This window comes from Salmo salar, unplaced genomic scaffold (assembly GCF_965601325.2).
Source record: "Salmo salar unplaced genomic scaffold, fSalSal1 ptg000136l, whole genome shotgun sequence".
NCBI lineage: Eukaryota > Metazoa > Chordata > Actinopteri > Salmoniformes > Salmonidae > Salmo > Salmo salar.
The window spans coordinates 1,414,470-1,420,469 of NW_027675321.1; positions in this window are offsets into that span (position 1 = coordinate 1,414,470).

Here is a 6,000-nt window from a genome sequence, read left to right on the forward strand (position 1 = left end):
AACCTCTATGGGCTAGGTGGGACGAATTCGTCCCACCTACGTAACAGCCACTGGCAGCCTGTGGCGCGATTTTCAAAACGTTAAAAATCCTATTACTTCAATTTCTCAAACATATGACTATTTTACAGCTATTTAAAGACAAGACTCTCGTTAATCTAACCACACTGTCCGATTTCAAAAAGGCTTTACAACGAAAGCAAAACATTAGATTATGTCAGCAGAGTACCAAGCCAGAAATAATCAGACACCCATTTTTCAAGCCAGCATATAATGTCACCAAAACCCAGAAGACAGCTAAATGCAGCACTCACCTTTGATGATCTTCATCAGATGACAACCCTAGGACAATATGTTATACAATACATGCATGTTTTGTTCAATCAAGTTCATATTTATATCAAAAACCAGCTTTTTACATTAGCATGTGACGTTCAGAACTAGCATACCCCCCGCAAACTTCCGGGGAATTCGCTAACATTTTACTAAATTACTCACGATAAACGTTCACAAAAAGCATAACAATTATTTTAAGAATTATAGATACAGACCTCCTCTATGCACTCGATATGTCCGATTTTAAAATAGCTTTTTGGTGAAAGCACATTTTGCAATATTCTAAGTACATAGCCCAGGCATCACGGGCTCGCTATTTAGACACCCGGCAAGTTTAGCACTCACCATAATCATATTTACTATTATAAAAGTTTGATTACCTTTTGTTGTCTTCGTCAGAATGCACACCCAGGACTGCTACTTCAATAACAAATGTTGGTTTGGTCCAAAATAATCCATCGTTATATCCGAATAGCGGCGTTTTGTTTGTGCGTTCCAGACACTATCCGAAATAGTAAAGAAGTGTCGCGCGCATGGCGCAATTCGTGACAATAAAATTCTAAATATTCCATTACCGTACTTCGAAGCATGTCAACCGCTGTTTAAAATCAATTTTTACGACATTTTTCTCGTAGAAAAGCGATAATATTCCGACAGGGAATCTCCTTTTCGGCAAACAGAGGAAAAATTCCCAAAGGCGGGGGCGGTCGGGTCACGCGCCTAAGCCCAGTGTCCCTTGATCGGCCACTTGAGAAAGGCGATAATGTGTTTCAGCCTGGGGCTGGAATGACGACATTCTGTTTTTTCCCGGGCTCTGAGCGCCTATGGACGACGTGGGAAGTGTCACGTTAGAGCAGAGATCCTTAGTAAATGATAGAGATGGAAAAGAAGTTCAAGAAATGGTCAGACAGGCCACTTCCTGTAAAGGAATCTCTCAGGTTTTGACCTGCCATTTGAGTTCTGTTATACTCACAGACACCATTCAAACAGTTTTAGAAAATGTAGGGTGTTTTCTATCCATATGTAATAAGTATATGCATATTCTAGTTACTGGGTAGGAGTGGTAACCAGATTAAATCGGGTATGTTTTTTTATCCAGCCGTGTCAATACTGCCCCCTAGCCTAACAGGTTAACTTCGGCGATGTCATTTTCAAAATAGCCTCCAACACTCTACTCAGCAAACTGGATGCAGTCTATCACAGTGCCATCCGTTTTGTCACCAATGCCCCATATACCACCCACCACTGCGACCTGTACGCTCTCGTCGGCTGGCCCTCGCTACATATTCGTCGCCAAACCCACTGGCTCCAGGTCATCTATAAGTCTTTGCTATGTAAAGCTCCGCCTTAACTCAGCTCACTGGTCACCATAGCAACACCCACCCATAGCACGCGCTCCAGGAGGTATATCTCACTGGTCATCCCCAAAGCCAACACCTACTTTGGCCGCATTTCCTTCCAGTTCTCTGCTGCCAATGACTGGAACGAATTGCAAAAATCGCTGAAGTTGGAGACATATATCTCCCTCACTAACTTTAAGCATCAGCTATCTGATCAGCTTACCGATCGCTGCAGCTGTACACAGCCCATCTGTAAATAGTCCATCCAACTGCCTACCTCATCCCCATGTTTTTATTTACTTTTTTGCTCTTTTGCACACCAGTATTTCTACTTGCACATCATCATCTGCACATCTATCTCTCCAGTGTTAATTTGCTAAATTGTAATTACTTCACTACTATGGTCTATTTATTGCCTTGCCTCCGTACTCCATTTGCACACATTGTATGTAGATTTTTCTATTGTGTTATTGACTGTACGTTTGTTTATCCAACGTGTAACTCTGTTGTTTTTTTGTCGCACTGCTTTGCTTTATCTTGGCCAGGTCACAGTTGTAAATGAGAACTTGTTCTCAACTGGCCTACCTGGTTAAATAAATAAATAAAATCTTAACTTTATTGACAACACCCAAATGGATACTGTCATTAACGCGGTTCTTCAATAATTACACATAATTCTTAATGCTTTAGCAAGCATTATATTAAACAGGACATTCAAATATCCTTACAATTATAATCCAAAGTAGTGTGAAATGAACTCATAAGCAACCTGGAAATGGAGGTTACTCCCCTGAGTTTTCCCCCATTCACATTCAGAATACATTGTGAAAAACTAAAATCTTTGCTCACCATTTTTGCTCCAGGCAGATATAGTACATCCATAACTATCGGTTTCCTCATTAGCAGGGAGGAGTTTCTGCAATCAAATTGCATGTGCATCGCCCTCATGCCACAATTTTAGCAAACACAGAAAGGGGCCTATATTGGAGACTAAAAGTCGTCTGGCACACTGCTTAGAGTTTCAACAACATGAATAACTTATTTCTAGCCTACAATCATTGATGTTACTACTAATGTGAAAACAAGACAAAATATGACTATTCTTGCTCATTTTAAGGCAAATATCAAATAATTCTAACATTCATTACAGACGTCAATTGTTGTCCAACATCATGGCTCCGCTGTTGGCATCACCTTTTACAGTGGATTACCGCTGTTGTGGGCCTTTAATCATCTGTCTGACTTTGTTGTTCACACAGGAGAGATACTTCACTATCTTGGATCCTCCGGGGAGCCTCAACAACCTCATGATGCTGACGAGGCAGAGAAGAGTCTCTCCAGATCAGAACACCTCAATAAACACCAGCAGAGACACACAGGGAAGAGAACTCACTGCTGCTCTGACTGTGGGAAGAGATTCAACTCTTCATCAAACCTTAAAATACATAAAAGAATTCACACAGGAGAGAAATCATACGGCTGTGATCAATGTGGGAAGAGTTTTACTACATCTAGCTATCTAACAATACACCAGAGAACACACACAGGAGAGAAACCTTATAGCTGTGATAAATGTGGGAAGAGTTTTGGTGTATCTGGAGGGCTGACAGTGCACCATAGAACACACACAGGAGAGAAACCTTATATCTGTGGTCAATGTGGGAAGAGTTTTGCTGCATCTCTTAGTCTGACTCTACACCAGAGAATACACACAGGAGAGAAACCTTATAGGTGTGATCAATGTGGGAAGAGTTTTACAGGATCTGGCAATCTGACTCTACACCAGAGAATACACACAGGAGAGAAACCTTATAGCTGTGGTCAATGTGGGAAGAGTTTTGGTCAATCTGGCCATCTGGTATCACACCAGAGAATACACACAGGAGAGAAACCTTATAGCTGTGATCAATGTGGGAAGAGTTTTGGTCGATCTGGAGTGCTGACAGTGCACCAGAGAACACACACAGGAGAGAAACCTTATAGCTGTGGTCAATGTGGGAAGAGTTTTGCTGCATTGAGCACTCTGACTCTTCACCAGAGAACACACACAGGAGAGAAGCCTTATAGCTGTGATCAGTGTGACAAGAGATACTCTGATAAAAGATCTCTGATCAAACATCAGAAAATACATACATGAAGGAATTGTTTCATGATATCAATGAAATGAAATCTCACAATGTAGAATGTTTTAACATTGTAGTAGGAGTATTTTAATGATGTCACAATGTAGAACCCTAAACGTTTGTCCCCTGTTCTATTGATTTCAACATGATATGGATATTAGCCTCAGGGGGAAAATCCAGGCTCTGAAATGGTAGAGTTACTATTTATGAGATTTAACAAAAAGTGACTAACAAAAAAATAACGGACAAAAAAAGAGTTGTGTTACACTTACCATGTTGGTGACCCACTTGAATCAAAACGCAACACTTCAAAATGTAGTGAGCTGTTTTCTACAAATTGTCCTCTAACCAGGGATGTACACATTACTCCCAGATTCCGTGTGGTTTTTGAGCTGTTCGTTTTAACAGGACGTGTAACCTCATCTTCCTCCTTTCGCACAATTGATTGCCAGCAGCATACCACCCTGCATCCCACTGCTGGCTTGCTTCTGAAGCTAAGCAGGGTTGGTCCTGGTCAGTCCCTGGATGGGAGACCAGATGCTGCTGGAGGGCCAGTCGGAGGTACTCTTTCCTCTGGTCTAAACAATATCCCAATGCCCCAGGGCAGTGACTGCCCTGTGTAGGGTGCCGTCTTTCGGATGGGACGTTAAACGGGTGTCCTGACTCTCTGAGGTCATTAAAGATCCCATTGCACTTATTGTAAGAGTAGGGGTGTTAACCCCGGTGTCCTGGCTAAATTCCCAATCTGGCCCTCATACCATCACGACCACCTAATCATCCCCAGCTTACAATTGGCTCATTCATCCCCCTCCTCTCCCCTGTAACTATTCCCCAGGTTGTTGCTGTAAATGAGAATGTGTTCTCAGTCAACTTAACTGGTAAAACAACGGTAAAAAGAAAAAAAAATCCACATGACATCGATGAGTTATGACAAATAGGTGTTGTGTTCCTTTGTTTAGGGACCCCTACATTTAAATGCATCACTCCAAAATGTAGCTGACTGTCTTCTGCAGGTTGTCCTCTAACCAGTGAGGTAAAATATATCTCCATTTCCATGTGTTTTTTGTTTTGTTGTGTTAGTTTCAAGAGCAGGTTCAACCTGATTTCCCCCCAAATGGATATAAGATTTGTGTTTTGCGTTTAGCTAGTGCGTTGCTATGGATCTTTATTTATTTTGACTGCATGTTTTTCCGTATTGAGATGAGTTTTGTTTGGGCTCGTTCCAAGGAGACGAGAGTTCTAGAAGCTAGTGGGATTTAGAAAGAGGATAGTTCTAGAAGCTAGTGGGATTTAGGAAGAGGAGAGTTCTAGAATCTAGTGAGTTTTAGGAAGACGAGAGTTCTAGAAGCTAGTGGGATTTAGAAAGAGGAGAGTTCTAGAATCTAGTGAGTTTTAGGAAGACGAGTGTTCTAGAAGCTAGTGGGATTTAGGAAGACGAGTGTTCTAGAAGCTAGTGAGTTTTAGGAAGACGAGAGTTCTAGAAGCTAGTGGGATTTAGGAAGACGAGTGTTCTAGAAGCTAGTGGGATTTAGGAAGACGAGAGTTCTAGAAGCTAGTGAGTTTTAGGATTCTATAGAAAGAAAAAGGAGAAACAAATAATACTATTGTATATTATTATTTAGAAATACGTGTTTTTTTCTTGTTTTTAATTGTTGACATCCAGTAGACACCATGTTTATATTGGTGAAGGTGAATCATTGTAGTTGATTATAATGTGAAATGGAAGTTGTTTTCTGTTGGTGGTGAGCAAATTTGTCCAAAAGAAATGTAGGATATATTTGTTGTCTTAAGGGGGAAGGTGTTACAGGCTTTGGTTTTTCCATTTATGTTTTGAGGTTGGACTTTAGCACGTCTAGCTCGTTAGCACGTCTAGCTCGTTAGCACGTCTAGCTCGTTAGCCCATCTAGCTCGTTAGCACGTAGGACGCACTGATTGGTGTCACTTCGTTAGTCAGTATGTGTTACACCTGTGCTGGCTTGTCCATCTCGTTAGTGGGAAGGTGTTTCACCTGAGCTGGTCCAGGTTCTATTTAAGAGTGTCTGGCCCAGTGCTCCAGTTGTCTTGATACATGTGGAGAGTCAACACCTTTAGTTGCTCCACCTTTTTGGTTTACTTCCTGTCTTTAAGTTTGGTGTGGGTTTTTCTTTTGTTTTCCTCTTCTTGGGCAGATTTAGTGGGTCTCATGGTGGGTGTCTTTTAGGTCC